The 26,263-nt window shown below is 40.3% G+C and overlaps 1 long non-coding RNA gene across 4 annotated transcripts in view; it reads left to right on the top strand.

The window, feature by feature from the left end:
- Positions 1 to 25,927, top strand: part of LOC136174955 (uncharacterized) — a 36,670-nt gene extending 10,743 nt beyond the window's left edge. For all 4 annotated transcript variants that reach the window (XR_010664427.1, XR_010664425.1, XR_010664428.1 and 1 more), the window contains 2 exons: positions 23,136 to 23,227; positions 24,488 to 25,927. This is a non-coding gene — a long non-coding RNA (uncharacterized lncRNA). The remainder of the gene's footprint in view (positions 1 to 23,135; positions 23,228 to 24,487) is intronic.
- The last annotated feature ends 336 nt before the right edge of the window (positions 25,928 to 26,263 follow it).

The following is a 26,263-nucleotide window of genomic DNA, read 5'->3' as shown; positions in this document are numbered from 1 at the left end:
GCTGTTTCACACTAGTTTTGTATTTGGAATGGAATTCTGGCGAGAGATCCTCCGTGTTAACCCATTAACCGTGACCACCCTTCACCCCCAACCGTGTCCTCCCACCTCGATTGCCTTTCCTCACCTCCTGAGATGTTCTGGCTCAGTGTGTTGTTTCCTATTTGGAATTAGGAACGTACCTCTGTGGCCCCGTCCATAGCTGTTCCTGCATGCTTCTTCCTAAGTGTAATATTTATCTAGCTTCTCGCGCAGGCAGGCCCAGCTCCTCTTGCAAGGCTACAAGGAGTCTTTCATTTGTATGTTGCAAGGTCAGGGAGCTGCAGGAATGGGGTGGGGTGTCTCTCAATCAGAGTAGGTCTCTCTGCAGACCCAAGAAGACAAATTCTCAAGATGTAAAAGGTTATTATTATTTTTTTATAAGAGATATGGACTATTGTTGATACTTTAAAGATTGTTGTGGTTTGTAAAACACGGCTCCTCAGAAAGCACAGTGATTTTCTTAAACCAGCTCATCATGTTTTTTAGACACATATTTAAGTAATTATTAATGCAGATGATAAGCTGAGGTCCTTGAGATGTGCCAGTGTGTACACCAGTCTTTCTTGGCTATAGGATCACACTGTTTTCTTATCCATGTATTTCTTATCTTTGTAAATCACTGTGAATGCTTTTAAATGATTTGGTTTGAATAACCTGTAAAGGCATATGGAGCTGTGCATGTGGCTTTTTGATTTTTTTTTCCTCTGCAACTTCTCCTTCCCCTTACCTTGCACACAGAGTGATATCTGTAGATTTTCAGGTGTGTCCAGGTTCCAGTACTGCAAAGGAATAAGCATTCCTCCTCTCATTCATCCAGTCAACTGAGGTGGTGGATTGCGAGGATTAATGATTTAACACATGGAATGTGCTTAGGCCAGTCTTCTGCACATAGAGAGCTCTCAAGTGTTAGCCATTGTTATTATTTACTGGGTGCCCATTATTTACAAAGGGGCTTTCCGTTCTTCTTAGAGACCAGTCTTCTGAAAGTTTACAATATAGTAGGAGAGACAGGACATGTACATAGCAGCTAGAGTTACTGCTTTAAAAAAATATATGATCATACCTTTTGTATAAAAATCTTCAAACTCTTATCAGGCCTCTAGTGGTCTGCTTCTACCTACCAACACAGTCATATCTTGTACCAGTTTCTCCTTTGTTCTCTAAACTCTAGCTATATTGGATTATTTCATGTCCTGGAATGCAAACTCCATTAGGAGAAAGAATTTTCTTCTGTTTTTGTTTAGTGATGTTACTCCAGCACCTATGATGTAGTCGGGAACACAGGAAGAGATCTATCTTCTATCTGTTGTTGTTGTTGTTGAATAAATGTTAGTGTTAGCATTTGTGACTTTCTTGGCTCAGCGGGCAAAGAATCTGCTTGCAATGCAGGAGACACCAGAGACTCGGGTTCATCTGTGTTAGGAAGATCCCCTGGAGGAGGAAATGACAACCCGCTCCAGTATTCTTGTCTGAAGAATCCCACAGACAGAGGAGACAGGTGGGCTACAGTCCATAGGGTTGAGAAGAGTCAGACATGCCTGAACGATTAAGCACAGGCACTTACTTGAAAACAACCCACTTATCCCTGTCACCTTCTTTCACTGAGCTACACTCTACTTATCCTTTTGGCCTGTGTTTAATATCTCACCTTTGGAGAGTTGTTCCCTGACACCCTTGTTTGCATTAGATTTTGTGCTACGTGCTCAAATTTAATTTTGTGCTACTGTGAATTTTAAAACTTCCAATTGTTTAAAGTATGGGGGGAATCATATCTGTTTTGTTCACTCTGTATCCCCAGGTCCTAGTTTATTGCCTGGGTCATTGAAAGTTCTTAATTAATCAAAGTGAAAATAGCTCTAATAGGAGGTTGTTTTTGTTGTTTAGTTGCTATGTCATGTCTGACTTTTTTGCAACCCCATGGACTATAGCCCACCAGGGTCCTCTGTCTAGGCAAGAATACTAGAGTGGGTTGCCATATCCTTCTCCAGGGGATCTTCCCAACCCAGGGATTGAACCCACGACTCCCGCATTGCAGGCAGATTCTTTACTACTGAGTCATCAGGGAAGCTCCTAATGGAAGGTAGACCAAGATAAACACTATTGTGCCATAAGAGGAATATAGATAAAGTGCTTGAAATTTAGAGGAGAAAAATATTATTTACAATAATAAGAATAAGGGAATGCTCAATAGAAGATGTAGTATTAGAGCTAGGCTTGTTGGATGGGTAGGATTTGGAGGTGGTGAGAAATGTCACCCTTGACCATCGCCTGAGCCAGTGTGTGGAAATGGTGCAGACACTATGTGTACCGCCCAGAGACCCTTGCACAACTGCACTCATTGCCCCAAATAATGGAATTATCTGAGTCTTTCTCCAGCAAAGGCCCACAACCCAAGATTGCTTCTCCACCCAAGTTTACTTCTCAGGGCAGCCACAATCCAATGCTTGGACAACATTGCCCCTTACTTCAATTTGGGACTTCTCATTTGAGTTTCAGAGGTCGTTCTAGTTTTTCCTGGAATCTCTGTTATAACTGTTTCAGAGTTCTAATGTCTCTTTCTGTTTTCATCCTGCTTCCTTCACTTCTTTACAGGACAGAACTCCTCGGTAAACCTTTTGTGCACAGATCTCTGTCTCCAAGTCTGTTTCCTGTGGACCTCGATCTTAATAAGCAGTAGACATTACAGGAGGATCAATTACTCTAGAAAATGGAAAGTTTTTTTTTTTTTTTCCCCATTTAAAGCAGTTGAATCTCTTCAACAAAATTCTTGTCTGGAAACATCATCATGTAAATATGGTGAAAGGGGAGTTTCTGTACTTGAAGTGGGAGGGAGTGCTACTGTTTTTGCCTATTTTGGCTCCCTTATTCTGTGCCAAGATAATTCTCAGAGGGCTTTACACACCCACTAGGTCTCATCTGAGTACAGTTCAAAAACCAGTAGGAAAATCACAGAATCCATGGAATAGAGTAGGAAAGAAAACAAGGTCAGGCTGTTGAGTGCTTTGAATGTCAGGACAGGAAATCTGAACATTATTCTGGAGATGAGGGTAGGACAATACTGACAGTAGTAAATTCAGGGGCTAACGTGATCAGAACTGCATTGAGGCAAATGGGTAAACATAAGGGGAATAAATGAAATCTCTACCTCACATTGTATAACAATTTCCAGGTAGATTACGTACATACATGTAATGAAGTCATAAAATTAGTATAAAATATATAAATGTGTACAGTGTCTTGGGGTTTTCCTTAAAAACATGATACCACAAGAGTTACCTGGGGGCATTCTTTTTAAGCATGAAAAAGATTGACAGATTTAGATGAAAAATTGGAAACATCTGCACATGTAAAACACCCTAACTAAAAAAGAAACCCAAATGATAATTGAAAAATATATTTTGAAATAAATAGATTGAGAATTACTATCCTCAATACATAAAAGGCTCATGAAAATCAACTTAAGAATAGAAAAATTGGGTAAAGTATATGTACAAATAATTCACACACACACAAAAATGACCAAAATGAAAAAAATTCAAATAATCAAAGAAATTAAAATAATGATGTCCCCCTTTTCACTCATCAACCTGTCAAAGTATGGCAGGTTCTTTGCTTACCCCAAAGCCACCTTCTAGTCTCTTCCTTGCTAACAGAATCACAGCTATGTTTTCAAACTGGGTAGCAGTTTACTGTTCTCAATGAAGGCAATTCCAGTCCCTGGTTTAGGGGTAAATCTGAGGTCCATTTAGGCTGCTGAAATAGAAGAGTAAATCATTAGCCCTGAATATTCACTGGAAGGACTGATGCTGAAGCTGAAGTTCCAATACTTTGGCCACCTGATCTGAAGAGCTTACTCATTGGAAAAGACCCTGATGCTGGGAAAGGAGGAGAAGGGGGCAACAGAGGATGAGATGCTTGGATGACATCACAGACTTGATGGACATGAGTTTGAGCAAGCTAGGAAGATAATGAAGAGCAGAGAAGTTGGGTGTGCTGCAGTCCATGGGGTTGCAAAGAGTTGGACACAACTGAGTGACTGAACAACAACTCCTGCATTAGCTCTTTAGCTCTACTTGTTTCTTTTTTTCCTACTTGACTCTTTACTTAATCATCCATACAAATGTGTATCATTATCTCCTATCCTAAAAACAACATGAAAACAAATCTGTAAAAACTTCTTTGGATTCCATATCCCCAGCTGGTTACCATCCCATTTCTTAACTTCCCTTCACAGCAACACATCTTGAAAGTTTGTCTTAGTCTCTGTTTTACTTCACATTTTTTCCCACCATCTACTCTAGTTATACTTAAATCTATATCAATTCATTAAGATTTCTCATCAAGATCTTTAGTGACATCCAATGTCTCTAAATCCTACTTTCTTCCTTATTCTTTATAAATATATATCATATATGATACATATTATATACACACACACACACACACACACATATATATAATACCACATGGGCTTCTCAGGTGGCACTAGTAGTAAAGAATCCATCTGCCAATGCAGGAGATGTAGGAGATGTGGGTTCAATACTTGGATTGGGAAGATCCCCTGGGGGAGGGCACAACAACCCACTCTAGTATTCTTGCCTGGAGAATCCCATGGACAGAACAGCCTGTGGGATCAAAAAGAGTTGGACACAGCTGAAGAGATTTAGCATGCACACATATATATTATATAAATAAATAAATATGTTATTTGGCTGCATGGGGTCTTAGTTGCAGCACACAAACTCTTAGTTGTGGCATGGGGATCCAGTTCCCTGACTAGAACTAGAACCTGGGCCCCTTGCAGTCTTAGCCACTGGACCATAAGGGAAGTCCCTCTTCTTTATTCTCTTACCTGACCTTTTAGTATCTGTTTACTCCTGGTGCCTCTTTCTCTCTGTACGAGGACACCAGTCCTGTGGATTAGAGTTCCACTCTTATGACCTCATTTAACCATAATGACTTCTTTAAAGGGTTTCCCAGGTGGCACTAGTAGTAAAGAACCCAACTGCCAATGCAGAAAATTTAGGAGACATGGCTTCAATCCCTGACCAGGAACTTCCCCTGGAAGAGGGCACATTCTTGCCCAGTATTCTTGCCTGGAGAATCCCATGGACAGAGGAACCTGGCTGGCTAGAGCCCATAGAGTTGCAAAGAGTTGGACATGACTGAAGCAACTTAGCACGCTCCCATGAATTTCCTTAAAGGCTCTATGGCCAATTTTAATCACACCATGGGTTAGGGCTTCAACCTATGAAATTTGGAGTGGTAGAAACAGTTTTGTACATAAGCAGTTATTTTAGTCTTAAATATCATGTCAATTAAAAAAAAAAACAAAAAAAACCCTGACTCTGACTTCTCTCTGAAATTCCAGACTTGTATCTCCAAATGCCTCCTTAACATCTTGCATGAATGTCTAACAAGCACCTAAATTTAACATGGCCTAAAAATACATCAAAGCTGTATATTGTCACCCAGCTTATTTAACTTATATGCAGAGTACATGCGAAATGCCAGGCTGAGTGAATCACAAGCTGGAATCAAGATTGCCAGGAGAAAGACCAAAGACCTCAGATATGCAGGTGATTCCACTTTAATGGCAGAGAGTGAAGAGGAACTAAAGAGCCTCTTGGGGAAGGAGTAGAGTGAAAAAGCTGACTAAAAACTCAACATTCAAAAAATGATCATGGCATCTGGTCCTATCACTTCATGGCAAATAGGTGGAAAAATGTGGAAACAGTGTCAGATTTCATTTTCTTGGGCTCCAGAATCAATGTGGTTGATAACTGCAGCCATGGGATTAAAAGATGCTTGCTCCTTGGAAGAACAGCTATGACAAACCTAGACAGTGTATTTAAAGGCAGACACATCACTTTGCCGACCAAGATTCATGTAGTCAAAAGCTATGGTTTTTCCAGTAGTCATGTACAGATGTGAGAGTTGGACCATAAAGAAGGCTGGTCCAAAGAATTGACGCCAAAGAATTGATGCTTTCAAATTGTGGTATTGGAGATTCTTGAGAGTCCCTTGGACTGCAAAGAGATCAAACCAGTCAATTCTAAAAGAAATCAACCCTGAATATTCGTTGGAAGGACTGATGCTGAAGATGAAGGTCCAATACTTTGGCCACCTGATGCAAAGAACTGACTCACTGGAAAAGACCCTGATGCTAGGAAAGATTGAGGGCAGGAGGAGAAGGAGTGATAGAGGATGAGGTGGTTGGATGGCATCACTGACTCAGTGAACATGAGTTTGAGCAAACTCTGGGAAACAGTGAAGGACAGGGAAGCCTGGCATGCTGTAGTTCATGGGGTTGCAAAGAGTCAGGCAAGACTTAGCAACAGAACAACAACAACAGACAAGCCCTTCCCTCTTCTGCTTTCTCCATCACTTTCTAGTTTTTTTCCATCCTACTTAACAACCTCTCCTTCTTCTTTGTAGTTTAAGCCCCAAATATAAGAATTCCTGTCTTTCCCCTATCTTTCACAGCATATCTACTAGGAGATTCTATCAATTCTACTTGTAAAACATTCCAAATATGCCCATTTCTCTTCCTGTTTCCTATTCCCCTGCCAGTACAAGCCTACATTTTTTTTTCTCCCTTGGATAAAAGGTTCCTAACTGATCTGATTCTACTTTTGCTTCATAGTAATCCATTCTCATGGCAGCTACATGATCTTGTAAAAAGACCTTGCCACTCTTCTGCTTAAAATCCTTCAATGGATCATAGAACTAAATGTAAAAACAAAATAGACAAAAGATTTGAGTGGGTACTTCACCAAAGATGTTAAAATGAATGACAAAGAAATGCTCAACATCATTAGATATTAAGGAAACGCCAGTGAAAACTACAGTGAGATCTTGCCACTCTTTTACTTAAAACCTTGTAGCATTGGGCCTAAATGCTGAACAGCAAAAACAAAATAGCAACAACAGTAGGTCAAATGATTTAAATGGAGACTTCACTAAAGATGATAAAAGGTAAATAAACCCTTTAAAAATGCTCAGCATCATTAGTCATTAGGGAAATGAGAACCAAAACCAGAGTGAAATCTTGTCATTCCTGTTTCTCAAACCTAGTCCCAGCTTCCATCACTTCTCACTTGTACTGTAGATAGTCTTCCAGCTGATCTGTCTGCTTCCATTTTTGTGAATCTTAGTTCCCTTTATTGCACTTCAAAGATAATGCATTTTTTACAAATTGAAAGTTTGTGGTGACTATCTGTCAAGTAAGTTTACCTGTACTATTTTCCAGTGGCATTTGCTTTCTTGCTGTATCTTTGTCACATTTTGTTAATTCTCACAACATTTCAACCTTTTTCTTATTCTGTATTTGTTATGGTGATTTGTGATCAGTGATCTTTGAAGTTACTATTGTAATTATTTTGAGCACCATAAACCACACCCACACAAGACCTCAAGCTTAACTGATAAACGTTGTGTGTGTCCTGACTGCCCTACTGACCACCTGTTGTCTATCTCTTTCCCTCTTCTCGGGCCTCTCTATTTCCTGAGATACAAAGTATTGAGATTAGGCCAATTAATAACCCAACGATGACCTCCAAGTAGTCAAATGACAGGAAGAGTTGCATGTCTCTCACTTTAAATCAAAAGCTAGAAATGATTAAGCTTAGAGAGGAAGTGAAGTGACATGAAAGTCACTGAGTTGTGTCCAACTCTGGGACCCCATGGACTATATAGTGTATGGAATTCTCCAGGCCAGAATACAGGAGTGGGTAACCTTTTCCTTCTCCAAGGGATCTTCCCAACCCAGGGATTGAAGCCAGGTCTCCCACATTGCAGGCAGATTCTTTACCAGCTGAGCCACAAGGGAAGCCCAAGAACACCGGAGAGGGTAGCCTATCCCTTCTCCAGTGGATCTTCCGGACCCCGGAATCAACCCGGGGTCTCCTGCGTTGCAGGTGGATTCTTTCTCAACTGAGCTATCAGGGAAGTCCTTTAGAAAGGAGGGTATGACAAAAGCAGAGGCAGGCCCAAAGCTAGGCGTCTAGCCAAGTTGTGAATGCAAAGGAAAAGTTCTTGAAGGAAATTAAAAGTGCTACTCCAGTGAACACAGGAATGATAAGAAAGCTAAGCAATCTTACTGCTGATATGGGAAAAGTTTTAGTGGTCTGGATAGAAGATCAAACCAAACACAACATTCCTTTAAGCCAAAGTCTAATCCTCAGTAAGGTCCTAACTCTCTTCAATTCTATGAAGGCTGAGGAAGGTGAGGAAGCCACAGAAGGAAAATTTGAAGCTAACAGAAGTTGTTGAGCCTTAAGGAGCCATCTCTATGACCTAGAAGTGCAAGGTGAAGCAGCAAGTGCTGATACAGAAGTTGCAGCAAGTTATTGAGATCTAGCTAAGGTCATTAATGAAAGTAGCACCACTAAACAATAGATTTTCAATGTAGACAAAGCAACCTTGTAATGGAAGAAAATGACATCTTGGACTTTCATAACTAGAGAGGGGGAAATGCTGACTTCAAAAGCTCTGAAGAACAGGCTGACTCTCCTGTTAGGGTCAAATGCAGTTAGTGACTTTAGGTTTGAAGTCAATGCTCCATTTACCATGCCAAAATCCTAGGGCCCTTAAGAATTATGCTAAATCTACTCTGCCTATTCTTTAGAAATGGAATAGCATAGCCTGAGTGTCAGCACATATGTTTACAACTACTTTATTCAATTTTTAAAGCCCACTCTGGAGACCTACAACTCAGGGGGAAAAAAAAAGATTCCTTTCAAAATACAACTGTTCATTGACAATGCACCTGGTCACCCAAGAGCTCTGATGGACTTGTACAATGAGATTAAATTTTTTTTTCATGCCTGCTAACACAACACGCATCTTGCAACCCATGGACCAAGAAGTAATTTTGAATTTCAAGTCTTGTTATTTAGAAAATACATTTTATAAGGCTACAGCCACCACAGACAGTGATTTCTCTGAGGGATCTGGGCAAAGTAAGCTGAAAACCTACTGGAAACCATTCTAGATGCCATTAAGAACATTTGTGAATCATGGGAAGAGGTCAAAATATGAACATTGACAGATGTTTGAGAGAAGCTGAGCCTAACCCTCATGGATGACTTTGAGGGGCTCAGAACTTCAGTGGAGGAAGTAACTGCAGATGTGGTGGGAACAGCTGAAGTTAGAGGTAGAGTCTGAAGATGTGACCGAATTGCTACAGTGAAGCGAAAGTGAGAGTCTCTCAGTTGTGTCCGACTCTTTGTGACCCAATGGACTATACAGTTCATGGAATTCTGCAGGTCAGAATACCGGAGTGGGTAGCCGTTTCCTTCTCTAGGGGATCTTCCCAACCCAGGGACTGAACCCAGGTCTCCCGCATTGCTGGCAGATTCTTCACCAGCCGAGTCACCAGGGAAGCCCTGAATTGCTACAATCTGCTGATAAAACTAGCGGGTGAGAAGTTGTTTCTTATGGATGAAGAAAGTGGTTTATTTCTCTCTTTTTAATGTTTGTTTATTTAGTTTATCATTTTTGGTTGTGGTGGGCTTCTCACTGCAGGAGCTCTCCACATCATGGGGCAAAGGCTATGGGAACGCTGCTTCAGTAGCTGTGGTCTGCGCACTCTGGGGCGCTGGTTCAGTGGCTGGGGCACACGGGCTTAGTTGCTCTGCAGCATGTGGGGGTTTCTCCAGACCAGGTGTCAAACCGGTGTCTCTTGAGTTGTAAGGTGGCTTCTTAACCACAGGGCCACCAGGGAAGCCCAAGAAAGTGATTTCTTGAGATGAAATTTGCGCCTAGTGAAGATGCTGTGACACGTGTTGAAGTGACAAAAAAAGCACTGACCGATTACATTCATCCAGTTGCTAAAGCACTGGCAGGCTTTGAGATCATCAAATCCAGTTTTGAAAGAAGTTCCACTGCTGGTGAAATGCTATCTAACAACACTGCATTTCACAAAGAAATTATTTGTGAAAGGAAGAATCAGTCTATGTGGCAAACTTTACTGCTGTCTTATATTAAGAAGTTGTCACAACCAACTCAAGTTTCACCAAAATATATAAATATCTTATACAACTCAATATAAAAAAACAGACAATTCTATAAAAATGGGCAAAAGATCTCAATAAGGATTTTTCCAAAGAAGACATACAGATATCTAACAGGTACATAAAAAGATGCTCAGCATCACTAATTAGTTCAGTTCAGTTCAGTCGCTCAGTCGTGTCTGACTCTTTGCGACCCCATGAATCACAGCACGCCAGGCCTCTCTGTCCATCACCAACTCCTGGAGTCTACACAAACCCATGTCTATCGAGTCGGTGATGCCATCCAGCCATCTCATCCTCTGTCGTCCTTTTTCCTCCTGGCCCCAATCCTTCCCAGCATCAGGGTCTTTTCCAATGAGTCAACTCTTTGCATTAGGTGGTCAAAGTATTGGAGTTTCAGCTTCAACATCAGTCTTTCCAATGAACACCCAGGACTGATCTCCTTTAGGATGGACTGGTTGGATTTTCTTGCAGTCCAAGGGACTCTCAAGAGTCTTCTCCAACACCACAGTTCAAAAGCATCAATTCTTTGGCCCTCAGTTTTCTTCACCATCCAACTCTCACATCCATACATGACTATTGGAAAAGCCATAGCTTTGACTAGACGGACATTTGTTGGCAAAGCAATGTCTCTGCTTTTTAATATGCTGTCTAGGTTGGTCATAACTTTTCTTCCAAAGAGTAAGCATCTTTTTATTTCATGACTGCAATCACCATCTGCAGTGATTTTGGAGCCCCCCAAAATAAAGTCTGACACTGTTTCCACTGTTTCCCCATCTATTTCCCATGAAATGATGGGACCAGATGCCATGATCTTAGTTTACTGAATGTTGAGCTTTAAGCCAAGTTTTTCACTCTTCTCCTTCACTTTCATCAAGAGGCTTTTTAGTTCTTCTTCGCTTTCTGCCATAAGGGTGGTATCATCTGCATATCTGAGGTTATCGATATTTCTCCCGGCAATCTTCATTCCAGCTTGTGCCTCTTCTAGCCCAGCGTTTCTCATGATGTACTCTGCGTAGAAGTTCAATAAGCAGGGTGATGATATACAGCCTTGATGTACTCCTTTTCCTATTTGGAACCAGTCTGTTTGTCCATGTCCAGTTGTAACTGTTGCTTCCTGACCTGCATACAGATTTCTCAAGAGGCAGGTCAGGTGATCTGGTATGCCCATCTCTTGAAGAATTTTCCACAATTTGTTGTGATCCACATAGTCAAAGGCTTTGGCTTAGTCAATTAAGCAGAAGTAGATGGTTTTCTGGAACTCTTGTGCTTTTTCAGTGATGCAGTGGATGTTGGCAATTTGATCTCTGGTTCCTCTGCCTTTTCTAAAACCAGTTTGAACATCTGGAAGTTCATGGTTCATGTGTTGCTGAGGCCTGGCTTGGAGAATTTTGAGCATTACTTTACTAGTGTGTGAGATGAATACAATTGTGCGGTACTTTGAGCATTCTTTGGCACTGCCTCTTTGGGATTGCAATGAAAACTGACCTTTTCCAGTCCTGTGGCCACTGCTGAGTTTTCCAAATTTGCTGACATATTAAGTGTAGCACTTTCACAGCGTCATCTTTCAGGATTTGAAATAGCTCAGCTGGAATTCCATCACCTCCGCTAGCATTGTTCACAGTGATGCTGTCTAAGGCCCACTTGACTTCACATTCCAGGATGTCTGGCTCTAGTGATCACACCATCATGATTATCTGGGTCATGAAGATGTTTTTTGTGCAGTTCTTCTGTGTTCTTGCCACCTCTTCTTAATATCTTCTGCTTCTGTTAGGTTCATACCATTCCTAATCATTAGGAAAATGCAAATCAAACCCACAATGAGGTATCACCTCACATCTGTTAAAATGGAGATTATCAAAAAAGATAAGAAAGGAAAATATGTGGAGAAATGGAAACACTGCACTGTTGATGGGGGTCTAATCTGATGCAGTCACTGTGGAAAAAGAAATAGAAATTTCTCAAAAAATAAGAAAATAGAACTATCATACGATCTAGCAATTCCACATCTGAATATTTACCTGAAGAAAACAAAAACACTAACTTGAAAAGATGTATGCACCCCTGTATTCATTACAGCATTATTTACAATAGCCAAGATATAGAAACTAACCTAAATGTCCATTGGTGGATGAATGGATAAAAATGTTGTGAGATAAATACACACACACACACACACAGACACACACACACATATATATCTCAGTGAAGTCAATATACTAAATGAAATAAATTAGAGAAAGACCAATACAGTATGATCGCCTATATATGTGCATTCTAAAAAACCCCCAAGCAGAGAACTGTTGGCAATAGGTGAGCGGGTAGAAGTGAGTGAACTGGTTTTTTTTGTTTTTAGTTTAAATAAATTGGGGGGAATAAAAAAAAAGAGAGAGAGAGAGAGAGAAACAGCTAACTGAATTTAGTACTCCTAGGATATTTGCCAGTCATCAGTTCCTTTCCTGTATGTGGGTTAAGAAGCAACAGTTAGAACCAGACATGGAGCAACTGGCTGGTTCAAAACTGGGAAAAGAGCACATCAAGGCTGTATACTGTCACCCTGCTTATTTAACTTCTGTGCAGAGTACATCATGCAAAATGCTGACAGCGAATGAGATGGTTAGAGTGCATCACCAACTCAATTGACATAAATTTGGCAAACTCAGGGAGATAGCAGAGGACAGAGGAGCCTGGCATGCTACTGTCCATGAGGTCACAAAGAGTTGGATATGACTTAGCAACTGAACAACAACAAAGTTCCTTTTCAATGGATAAAGAATAAATAAAGAACTTTGAATTGTACCACACAAAAATGTGCTTTAAAAGGAGCATAGATTTAAATTTAAAATTGTGACACTTCCGAAAAAAGTTGAGAGATCATCTTTGTTATCTTGGGTTAGGTAAATATTTGTTAGGTTGGAGATTAAAAAGTATGAATCATGAAAGAAAAAGGTTGATAATTTGGACTTCATTAAAATTAAAAACTTCTCTTTAAAAGACCTAACACAAAGTCTTGTATTTCAATGCTTATAGTAGTTTTATTCAAAATAGTTCCAAACTGGAAATAGCACAAATGTCCTTTCATTGGTAGGTAAATAACTTGTGGCATGCTCATGCAATGAAATACTACTCAGCAACAGAAAGGAAAAAACTACAGGTCCAGACAACAACATGAATGAATCATCAGGCTAAGTAAAAGAAGCCGGATGTTAAAAACTACATACTGAATGTAGAGCTGGGTTCAGAGGTGTGTGATGTTTGTTGTCACATGGGCTCCATGCTCAGAAAGACCTTGTGTTTGGTTTAGTACTATGTTTTTGCTGTCTTAAAATTCTTAATAATTTTGTAACAGTGGGTCCCATATTTAAATTTTTTTCTGGGCCCTGCAAATTATGTAATTGTTTTCACTGTGTGATTCCATTAGTATGAGATTTCAGGGAAGCTAAAATTCTGGTAACAACAAATCAGTGGTTAGAAGAGAGGGCATCGAGGGCAAAGAGACAGAGAGAAGCTTTTTGGAGTGATGAAAATGTTAGATTGTGGTGTTTATTACACAATTTCATGTATTTATTAAAATCAGTCAATTTGGAAGCTAAAACTGGGAGTTTTTATTGTTAATGAATTATACTTATTTATAATGACTAGACAACAACAGCACAACCAGTAAAGATGACACACACATTTTCTGTAAAGTAACTCTGATGGCTTCCCTTCACAGTTGGAACAGAACTCTGAACTCTTTTCACTTCTGCTGGGAGGTCAGGTCTTCCTAACCTCTGTGACCTCACCTCCCTTCCCTACTACACTCAGTCACTTGGCCTTCTCACTGTTTCTTACAAAGACTGAGCTGCTTTCTGCCTTAGGCCTCTGCACTAGCTTTCCATGTGACTGTGATTCCTTACCCTCATCTTTGCATGACTGGTTCTTGTCATTTGCTCTCAGTGTAAGTCTTCTTCAGTGAGGTCTCCTCTAACCATCCATTTGATAGTAGCCTCAGGGACTCAGTCACATCACCTCATTGAATTCTCTGCCTAGCTCCTATCAAGCCCTGACATTCCCAGCTTACCATTTATTTATCTTCTCTGGTGGTTTAGTTCTGTCCCACTCTTGTGATCCCATGGACTGTAGCCCACCAGGCTCCTCTCTCCATGGGATTTTCCAGGCAAAAATACTGGAGTGGTTTGCTCTTTCCTTCTCCAGGGGATCTTCCCAGCCCAGGGACTGAGCCCAGGTCTCCTGCATTGCAGGCAGATTCTTTCCTGACTGAGCTACTGGAGAAGCCCATTAAGAAGACTGGGAACCTAATCTGTTGCAGTCACCACTATATCCTTGGTGTCTAGGATAGCACCTGACACGTAGTATGTGCTCAGTAAACATTTGCTGAATGAAAGTGTTGATAAAACATGATATGATAATTTAATGATATGAGAAGGGCTTAAGGGCTTCTTATTACATATTTTCCCACTAGTCATGGGAAAGAATACTGCAGTGGTTTGCCATTCCCTTCTCCAGTGGACCACCTTTTGTCAGAACTCTCCACCATGACCTGTGCATCTTGGGTGTCCTTACCTGGCATGGCTCATAGTTTCATTGAGTTAGACAAGGCTGTGGTCCATGTGGTCAGTTTGGATAGTTTTCTGTGATTGTGGTTTTCATTCTGTCTGCCCTCTGAGGGAGAGGGAAAAGAGGCTTATGGAAGCTTCCTGATGGGAGAGACTGACTGAGGGGGAAACTAGGTCTTGTTCAGATGGGTGGGGCCATGCTCTGTAATCCAACTTTCTGTTGATGGGCAGGGCTGTGTTCCCTCACTGTTGTTTGACCTGAGGCCAAACCATGGTGGAGGTAATGAAGATAATGGTGTCCTCCTTCAGAAGGTCCCATGCACCCACTGCTGCACTCAGCGCCCCCAGCCCTGCAGCAGGCCACCGCCAAAGACTCCTGGACACTCATGGGCAAGTCTGGGTCAGTCTCTTGTGGGGTCACTGCTCTTTTCTCCTGGGTCCTGGTGTGCTCAAGGTTTTGTTTGTGCCTTCCTTGAGTCTGTTTCCCCATGTCACTTAAAGCTGTTACTCTCTGCAACTTAAAGTAAGCCAGTCAACTACAGGGAGGGACCTTGAGACACAAAAAAGATGCAAAAAAGATCTTCATAACCCAGAACCACGATGGTGTGATCACTCACCTAGAGCCAGACATCCTGGAATGTGAAGTCGAGTGGGCCTTAGGAAGCATCACTATGAACAAACCTAGAGGAGGTGATGGAATTCCAGCTGAGCCATTGAAAATCCTAAAAGACGAGCTGTGAAAGTGCTGCACTCAATATGCCAGCAAATTTGGAAAACTCAGCAGTGGCCACAGGACTGGAAAAGGTCAGTTTTCATTCCAGTCCCAAAGAAAGGCAATGACAAAGAATATTCTAACTACCTCACAATTGCACTCATCTCACATGCTAGCAAAGTAATACTCAAAACTCTCCAAGCCAGGCTTCAAAGGTACGTGAATTGTGAACTTCCAGATGTTCAAGCTGGTTTTAGAAAAGGCAGAGGAGCCTCAGATCAAATTGCCAACATCCGCTGCATCATCGAAAAAGCATAGGAGTTCCAGAAAAACACCTACTCCTGTTTTATTGATTATGCCAAAGCCTTTGACTGTGTGGATCACAACAAACTGTGGAAAATTCTTCAAGAGATGGGAATACCAGACCACCTAACCTGCCTCTTGAGAAATCTGTATGCAGGTCAGGAAGCAACAGTTAGAACAGGACATGGAAAAACAAACTGGTTCAAAATTGGGAAAGGAGTATAATCAAGGTTGTATATTGTCACCCTTCTTATTGAACTTCTATGCAGAGTACATCATGTGAAATGCCGGGCTGAATGAAGCACAAGCTGAAATCAAGAATGCCGGGAGAAATATCGATAACCTCAGATATGCAGATGACACCACCCTTATGGCAGAAAGCAAAGAAGAACTAAAGAGCCACTTGATGAAATTGAAAGAGGAGAGTGAAAAAGTTGGCTTAAAACTCAACATTCAGAAAACTAAGATCATGGCATCTGGTCCCATCACTTCATGGGAAATAGATGGGGGAACAATGGAAAGAGTGAGAGACTTTATTTGGGGGGGGGGGGGGGGGGCTCCAAAACCACTGCAGCTGGTGACTGCAGCCATGAAATTAAAAGGCGCTTGCTCCTTGGAAGAAAAGCTATGACCATCCTAGACAGCATATTAAAGAGCAGAGACATTACTTTGCCAACAAAGGTCCATCCAATCAAAGCTTTGGTTTTTCCAGTAGTCAAGTATGGATGTGAGAGTTGGACCGTAAAGAAGTCTGAGTGATGAAGAATTGATGCTTTTGAACTGTGGTGTTGGAGAAGACTCTTGAGAGTCCCTTGAACAGCAGGGAGATCCAACCAGTCCATCATAAAGCAAATTGGTTCTGAGTATTCATTGGAAGGACTGATGCTGAAGCTGAAACTCCAATAGTTTGGCCACCTGATGAGAAGAACTGACTCATTGGAAAAGCCCCTGATGCTGGGAAAGATTGAAGGCGGGAGGAGAAGGGCATGACAGAGGACGAGATGGTTGGATGGCATCACTGTCTCAATGGACATGAGTTTGAGTAAGCTCTGGGAGTCGGTGATGGACGGGGAAGCCTGGCATGCTGCAGTTCATGGGGCTGCAAAGAGACTGACACCATTGAGTGAATGAACCGAACTGAACTGATTACATATTTAGGCAAAAAACAGGCAGCAAAGAGAAGTTGTGTAACAATGATCTGTTTATTTATAAAACACAAACGTTGTTCAGTCACTCAGTTGAGTCCAACTTTTTGCGACCCCATGGACTGCAGCATGCCAGGCATCCCTGTCCATCACCAACTCCCTGAGCTTACTCAAGCTCATGCCTATTAATTCAGTGACACCATCCAATCTTGTCTTCTGTTGCCCTGTTCTCCTCCTGCCTTAAATCTTTCCCAGCATCAGAGTCTTTTCTAATGAGTTGGCTCTTCCCATCTGGTGGCCAAAGTATTGGAGCTTCAGCCTCAGCATCAGTCCTTTCAATGAATATTCAGGATTTATATCCTTTAGGATTGTCTGGTTTGATCTCCTCACAGTGCAAGGGACTCTCAAGAGTCTTCTCCAACACCACAGTTCAAAAGCATCAATTCTTCATCACTCAGACTTCTTTACGGTCCAACTCTCACATCCATACTTGACTACTGGAAAAACCAAAGCTTTGATTGGATGGACCTTTGTTGGCAAAGTAATGTCTCTGCTCTTTAATATGCTGTCTAGGATGGTCATAGCTTTTCTTCCAAGGAGCAAGCGCCTTTTAATTTCATGGCTGCAGTCACCAGCTGCAGTGGTTTTGGAGCCCCCCCCCCCCCCCCAAATAAAGTCTCTCACTCTTTCCATTGTTCCCCCATCTATTTCCCATGAAGTGATGGGACCAGATGCCATGATCTTAGTTTTCTGAATGTTGAGTTTTAAGCCAACTTTTTCACTCTCCTCTTTCAATTTCATCAAGTGGCTCTTTAGTTCTTCTTTGCTTTCTGCCATAAGGGTGGTGTCATCTGCATATCTGAGGTTATCGATATTTCTCCCGGCATTCTTGATTTCAGCTTGTGCTTCATTCAGCCCGGCATTTCACATGATGTACTCTGCATAGAAGTTCAATAAGAAGGGTGACAATATACAACCTTGATTATACTCCTTTCCCAATTTTGAACCAGTTTGTTTTTCCATGTCCTGTTCTAACTGTTGCTTCCTGACCTGCATACAGATTTCTCAAGAGGCAGGTTAGGTGGTCTGGTATTCCCATCTCTTGAAGAATTTTCCACAGTTTGTTGTGATCCACACAGTCAAAGGCTTTGGCATAATCAATAAAACAGGAGTAGGTGTTTTTCTGGAACTCCTATGCTTTTTCGATGATGCAGCGGATGTTGGCAATTTGATCTGAGGCTCCTCTGCCTTTTCTAAAACCAGCTTGAACATCTGGAAGTTCACAATTCACGTACCTTTGAAGCCTGGCTTGGAGAGTTTTGAGTATTACTTTGCTAGCATGTGAGATGAGTGCAATTGTGAGGTAGTTAGAATATTCTTTGTCATTGCCTTTCTTTGGGACTGGAATGAAAACTGACCTTTTCCAGTCCTGTGGCCACTGCTGAGTTTTCCAAATTTGCTGGCATATTGAGTGCAGCACTTTCACAGCATCGTCTTTTAGGATTTTCAATGGCTCAACTGGAATTCCATCACCTCCTCTAGGTTTGTTCATAGTGATGCTTCCTAAGGCCCACTCGACTTCACATTCCAGGATGTCTGGCTCTAGGTGAGTGATCACACCATCGTGATTATCTGGGTCGTGAAGATCTTTTTTTGCTCAGTTCTTCTGTGTATTCTTGCCAGCTCTTCTTCATATCTTTTGCTTCTGTTAGGTGCATACCATTTCTGTCATTTATTGTGCCCATCTTTCCATGAAATATTCCCTTGGTATCTCTAATTTTCTTGAGGAGATCTCTAGTCTTTCCCATTCTATTATTTTCCTCTGTTTCTTTACCTTGATCACTGAGAAAGAATTTCTTATCTCTCCTTGCTATTCTTTGCAACTCTATTCAAATGGATATATCTTCCTTTTTCTCCTTTGCCTTTCACTTCTCCTCTTTTCTCAGATATCTGTAAGGCCTCCTCAGACAACCATTTTGCCTTTTTGCATTTCTTTTTCTAGGAATGGTCTTGATCCCTGTCTCCTGTACAATGTCACAAACCTCCATCCATCGTTCTTCAGGCACTCTGTCTATCAGATCTAATCCCTGAAGCTGTTTCTCACTTCCACTCTATATTTGTAAGGGATTTGATTTAGGTCATACCTGAATAGTCTAGTAGTTTTCCCTACTTCAATTTAAGTCTGAATTTGGCAATAAGGAATTCATGATCTGAGCCACAGTCAGCTCCCAGTCTTATTTTTGCTGACTATATAGAGCTACTCCATCTTTGGCTGCAAAGATTATAGTCAATCTGATTTCGATATTGACCATCTGGTGATGTCCATGTGTGTAGTCTTCTCTTGTGTTGTTGGAAGAGGGTGTTTGCTATGACCAGTGTGTTCTCTTGGGAAAACTCTATTAGCCTTTGCCCTGCTTCATTCTGTACTTCAAGGCCAAATTTCCCTGTTACCACAGGTATTTCTTAACTTCCTACATGTTGGCTGCAGTCAACGATGCTTGCTTCTTAGAAGGAAAGCTGTGACAAACCCAGAAAGCATTTTCAAAAGCAGAGACATCACTTTGCTGACAATGGTCCACATAGTCAAACTTGGTTTTTCCAGGAGTCAAGTACAAATGTGAGAGTTGCTCCATAAAGAAAGCTGAGTGCTGAAGAATTGATGCTTTCAAATTGTGGTGCTGGAAAATACTCTTGAGAGTCCCTTGGACTGAAAGGAGATCAATCCAGTCATCTCTGAGTATTCATTGGAATGACTGATGCTTAAACTGAAACTACAATATTTTAGCCACCTGATGTGAAGAGACCACTCACTGGAAAAGACCCTAATGCTGGACAAGATTGAGGGCAGGAGGAGAAGGGGGCAACAGAGGATGAGATGTTTGGATAGCATCACAGACTTGATGGATATGAGTTTGAGCAAACTCTGGGAGATAGCGAAGGAGAGGGAAGCCTGGTGTGATGCAGTTCATGGAGTTGCAAAGAGTTGGACATGACCTAGTGACTGAATAACAACAAATAGTAGCTAAGTGGCTTCCCAGGTTTCTCAGTAGTAAAGAATCCACTTGCAGTGCAGGGGACACTGGGGATGTGGGTTTGATCTCGTTGTCAGGAAGATCCCCTGGAGTAGGAAATGGCAACCCTTTCCAGTATTCTTGTCTGAAGAATCCCACGGACAGAGGAGCCTGATGGCCTACAGTCCAGGGGGTGACAAAGAGCTGGACACACCTGAGTGACCGAGCATGCACTCAGGCATGGTAGTTAAGAGTGTAGGTTCTGAGATCAGATAAGCTGTGGTAGAATCCACACATTCTGTGTGGTTTTGGGCAAGTTTCTTAACTTCTCTATGCTTCACTGTTTCACTTGTTAAAAGGGGTAAAATTGTCCCAACTTCAGTATAAGGTTTTGAGAGTATTAAATGAAATTATCTTGTACTGTGTCTAGAAAAATGCCTGACACATTGTAAGTGTACAATAAATTGTCCTTAAATTATGATAGTCAATTTTAATTGATGTCAATCATAAGTGTCAAGAAATTATAGTATCAATATAGTAACTCATTCAAAAGCTTCCCTTTATGGCACACTCTGTTTATGTCTGAAAAATTATCTACAGCATCTTAATTTTATGAGGGCTTGACATAAAGTGGATCTTCAATAAAAGCTGACTGAAAATTTAGTTGGAGCTGCTGACTTAAGAAATAGTCACAACCTTATAGTTGAGAGTTATGCATTTTTCGGTGGAAATTTTTAGGACTTCAAGCCGGGCAGGCAGCATCTCAAGTAACCCCGAGAAAACTGCTCTAAGGAAATGAAGGGAGGAACCAGGTTATGTAGAAATTTTGCAACAAAGGGTAGGTAATCTGGTCATCAAAAGATGAAAGGAAATCAGATATCCCAAGTTAAGGAATTTAGTGCTTTTCTATGTATGGGAAAATGGAAGAGTCCGGACTCACTGAAATCATTCTTTTCACATGCATCTCAGCTGTCTGGGATCAGTATTCTGTGTTTTTCACATCCTGAGCTTCATTTCCCTAGGGCTCACTGTAGGCAGTGACTGTAGTCTGATGGCCACTAGATAATAGGTATTCTTCTTGTGGTCCCTTAGGGCTCACGGGCTCAGGCTGGAGGGCTGTAATTGCTGATGACATCCTTGTTTATGGACACGGTGGAAAATATTCCATTTCTGTTTCTCCTCTTGGTCAGGAATTCGACCAATATTTGGAGACATTTCATGGCCTATTTTTGTCCCAGGGCGCTGGGAGGCTCATCCCAGACCAGGCAACAATTCTCATTGATATTTCACTCCAGGTGTTAATTTCTGGATTAGGTTCATTGATAAATAATAAAAGATTCTCTGGATCTTCTTTATTCTCACCTACTATCCACAAGATGTTTCCCTTGTTGCTTCTTCCAGTACCTAGAATCACACTAATACAATTACTGATCACATACAGAACTATACATATGATCAATTGTTTCAAGTCACTTCATCATTGCTACATTTGTTGGAGGCCTGGTTATACAGTGTGTGTTACACACAGCAATCATATAAAATAGATATAAGTAATGTTGCTAGTAACATTGACAAAGTTATAGTGTAGCAGAGGCACAGAACATAAACAATTTGAAAACAGAACAAATGAAAACAATGATCACTGTAATTAGTTGTAATTTAGCTGCAAAAAACCATCAATTCACAGGACAGCCAGCTGGAGAAGCCAAATTCTGGCAGGATCAGGTAGAGAGAGAAAGATAAATATTTTATCTTTGTTTACAAAATACACTTTCTAAACTTGTAGGTCACAGCATAAAAGAAAAGTTTTACTGGAAAACAGATTCAAACTAGTGTATTTTCAGAAGCCAAAGTTATAAATAATATTCAGCATTTTACTCAGTAATTGATTCCTGTTGATCTGCATGATGTAATCAGGTTTTCCATTAGCGTTTGTCATTTGTGACCCAGTTCAGTGGTATTATATAAAGGCTATCAGAAACTTACATTTGTTTAAAAAGTTCTTTTTATGAAACTTCTTGAAAATTTTGTAAAAGCAGTGTAAAGTTATGATAGTCTATAAAGGACAAAACAAAATAGCATGGTTAAAGATTTGAGTACAATGCAATTAGCAGGAAGCTTGGGTATTTCTGTAACATGTAACATTTTACGATAATGACAAATTATGACTGATAACATTGTAACAGGACATATCAGATGTTAGGGATGCCATATAAAATTTGGAACATCTGTATTAATGACACTCATCCATACTAGTGAAATTGTGTGGTGGGTCTGTGTGCTGCTTGTGAACTTAACTCCTCCAGAGTCATTTCAGCTCATCTTGCGTGTCTTGGTTTCTCCCTTTGGCAGTTTAAGACCACCATGGGTGCTTGGACAGATGAATGGCCAATTCTTATTTGCAACCTCTGGGTGAGCAAGTGTTTTAATGAATGAGTGGATTTCCCTATGGGACCACTGTCCAGTATGAAAGGTCAACCTCCATCACTCCTGTAAATTTCTCAGTCACCTGAGAAATCCGTAACTGGCTGGGATTAGTCTTGTCCCTTTTCGTCAGAGCCTAGCTCTCATATAATATCTTCACTTTTATCCTGACAGTTCTACTAAGGAAGGCAAATTAAGGAAAAGTGTCAGATCAGGCTTTTACCTAACCACTCAGCCATAGACCACTCAGTCACCTATGACTGAGCAAACCCTGGTGCCTTTCATCCAGCCCCTTCCCTCAATGTATTTCAACTGTGTGGGTATTTCCCTGGTATCTTTCAACCGAGCCCCACCCAGTATTTCTCCACTAGGTGGGTATTCTCTGGTCTGTTTCAACTGCCTGCCCCTACTGTCCTTGAGAGGGGGCATGTACCTGCCATACCCCACCATATAAAACAGGATCGTCAGTCAATCGAGGAGACTCACTCAGATTCACGTGGACTCCTGAAGGAGGTGGATGGGCGCAGGAGGCCTCTGCTGCACCAAGGCTCCGGATCCTTGTAGAATGCAGGCGGAGCGTGGAAGTCCACGCTGGGTCCCTTCATGGTCTCCATAACTGTCGACTTAAAAAAGAGTCACAGCCTTAAAGCTGACAGTTATCTATTATTCAGTGGAAACTTTTAGAACTTGCTGGGAGGCACCATGTCAAGCAACCCTGAGGAGACTGCTCTGAGGCAGCAAGGGGAGGAACCAGGTAATGTAGAAGTTCGCAACAAAGGGCACGTAGTCTGAACATCAAAAGACGATTGTTAATGAAAGAAAATCAGATATGCCAAGTTAAGGAATGTAGCGCTTTTCTGTGTATGGGAAAATGCAAGAGTCTGGACTCACTGACGTCTTTCCTTTCATATGCATCTCAGCTGTAGGGGCCAGTATCTCGTGTTTTTCAGTCCGGAGCTTCCTTTCCTCAGGGCTCACTGTGGGCAGTGGCTGTAGTCGGATGGCTGCTAGATAGCAGGTATTCGTCTTCTTGTGTTCCTCTGGGGCTCACAGACTCAGGTTGGAGGGCTGTATTTGCTGATAACTGGGACATCCTTATTTACTGATAGCTCAGGGAATATTCCATTTCTCAGCGCTTTCTTGCATTTCTGTTTAGGGGATATGTAGCTCTGTTTTCAGGTCATATATGTTAAATCAACTGTCGTTTGAATTATTTTTATTTGATTCCTTTAATTTTAAAAGAGGGCATATCAAAATATTTCAATAACAGAAAGTTTGAATTTTACCTTAAAATACAATTTATTTTGGAAATTGTGGGACATAAAAACAATCAGTAGTTTTCATAATGAGAAAGTCTTAAAATAGCACACTTGAATATAAATATTTCAGATTAAGATTTTAATAGGAGCATGGTCATAATACATAGACTTTAATATTGCTATAGCATTTTTGATTCATGAGAATAAAAAATAGACTCATGATCTTGACATATGTATTATCTAGGCTTCTCCAGAAGTCTTACCACACTCTTGCCTTCCAAAGACAGAAAATGCTGTGCTTATATACTTTATTCCTTAAAATGATTCTGGTTTGTGTTATGTTTTCTCTTAAAAATTTTTCAAAGTGTTTGTATTTTATTTAATGTTTATTTAGGTACCCAAGATGAAAGGTGAGGTTCCATGAATTATTTAAGAAGTGATCTGAAAGAGAATATGTGTCAGTGAAACTCCACATATGAGAAATACTGTAGCAGGTGTTTCTGTGAGGAGATTATCTTCAGTTTATATCAAACTTATAAATATGCCTCAAAAGCTTAAAAAAAAAAATCCTAATCTTGCCAATTAAACCCCATAAATTTCTAGCTTGTTTGTTATGGAAATAAGCTGGAAAGTGAGGATATGATCATACTGAAGAGGCTGATTTCATTCTCTTTCATGAAAATGATACTTTTGGCTCATGATTCATTTGGATGTATGAATTCTTGGCTCCCTGTCCAAGCACTCTTTCTAGATCTTTTCTTCTAAAGCTCTGATAGCATCTCTGGGTCTTTGATGATATTTTTGCCTTCCCAACTCATTTGGCAAAAAGCCAACTGAAAACTGTACTCACTTCAGGCAATATGCACACTTGAAAAGCAACCTAAGTAAATACAATGGAATATTTTGCATTGGGGTAGTTCAGCTAGATTCTCCTAGAAATGTATCTGCTTGCTAAATCTGTGACTTTAACAGCTTTTTTTTTTTTTTTTAATCCATTTATTCTTTGTTTTTCTTCTCAGGTCAAGGAGAAAATAGTCTTCTCTTTGTTGATGAAATAGATTTTATTGTAGGTTTTTATTCTAATTCCTAGCCTTTAAAAATGTTTAAAAAAATCTTGAACTATTTTAACATTAGTTTGTGGTAATCAGTATGTAAAATAAAATATTTTGTATATAAAATTGACACATCCAAATGCATATTACTTATTTGAGACATAAATTTCCATGGGTGATTCCATGAGTGAGGATCTCTATAATTTAATGTTCATTTATTTAACCATGAAACACATTTGCTGAAATTGTGGCTTCCTGCCTTTCTTCTGTTTAGTTTTCTTTCAGTTTTACTAATTTCTGTTACAGATTTCTTTTCTCATCTCTTTTTTTAAAAATTTTTTTTTTGGTGGTTTTAATTTTACAACAGCTTTATTGAAATATATTCTCATACCATAACACTTGCCCTTATAAAGTATACAGTTCAGTGGTTTTTTAACACCTTCATAGAGTTGTGTAATCATCACCATTATCTAATTTCATAATATTTTCACAATTCCATAAAAAACTCCGTACCCATGAGCAAAAACTCCCTATTTCTTCCTCCACAAGTCTCTGGCAACCACTAGACTATGTTCTGCTTCTGTGGATTTGATTTGCCTGTTCTGGACATTTCATATAAATGAATCATACAATATGTGACATTTTTTGACTGACTTTTCCCATTTAGCGTGTTTTCAAGATTCATTCATGTTGTAGCATGTGTCAGTACTTCATTTCCTTTTTAATCATCAAATAATATTCTACTACATGGATATATTGCATTTTATTGATGCATTCATCAGTTGCTGGACATTAGGGCCTACCAAATTTTTTAAGCTATTATGAAGAAGTTGATATGAATATTCATGTACAAGTTTTTAATGTGGAAATATGCTCTCAATTCTCTTGGGTATAGATCTAGACATAATTTCATTACTGTTTTAAAATTTTTAATTAATTTATTTAGAAATAAAATGTTTTTACATTTAATTCATATTTTCAGTTTTTTATGAATTATTTGTTTATTCACATTGTGATGTTTATTTTTTGTTGATTAATAACTATATATTCTACATGTGCAAATTGTTGATTTTTAATAATTATTTTTATTTTAAACTTTACCAAATGTACATATAGCTTAAAAAATCTACAAGTGTTGGGGCTTCCCAGGTGGTCTAGTGGTTAAGAACCCACTTGCCAATGCAGAGGACATATATGGGTTCCATCCCTGGTCCAGGAAGATTCCACGTGCTGTAGGGCAACTTAGCCCATGAGCCATAACTACTGAGCCTCTATGCAGCAACTACTGAAGCCCACACACCCTAGAGCCACACTGCAACTACTCAGCTCACATCCTGCAGCTGCTGAAGCCAGCATGCCCTGGAACCCATGCCCTGCAACAAAAGAAGCTGCTGCAATGAGAAGCCCACACACTGCAACAAAGAGTAGCCGTTACTCGCTGCAACTAGAGAGAGCCTGTGTTTACCAACAAAGACTCATCACAGTCAAAAATAAATAATAAAAAAGTCTTAAAACATTACAAGTGTTATCATGAAATAATCACCAGCACTATCTCCATTCTTTCTTCCCAGTGTTAATCACTTTTAATTCTTTTAGTTTTTTTTCCTATTAATGTTAGTATTTATCTCCATATTTCTAGGCAACGAGCTTATGCTGTCACTTTTGATAGTTCAGTTGTGTATGTGATACATTCACCTCCTACTGCAGTTCTTGGGCTTCCTTTTCCCTCAGACAGTAAACAAT

This window comes from Muntiacus reevesi, chromosome 9 (assembly GCF_963930625.1).
Source record: "Muntiacus reevesi chromosome 9, mMunRee1.1, whole genome shotgun sequence".
In the NCBI taxonomy this organism is placed as follows: Eukaryota; Metazoa; Chordata; class Mammalia; order Artiodactyla; family Cervidae; genus Muntiacus; species Muntiacus reevesi.
Note: the sequence above shows the minus strand (reverse complement) of the source record. Positions and strands in the feature narration are given on the sequence as shown.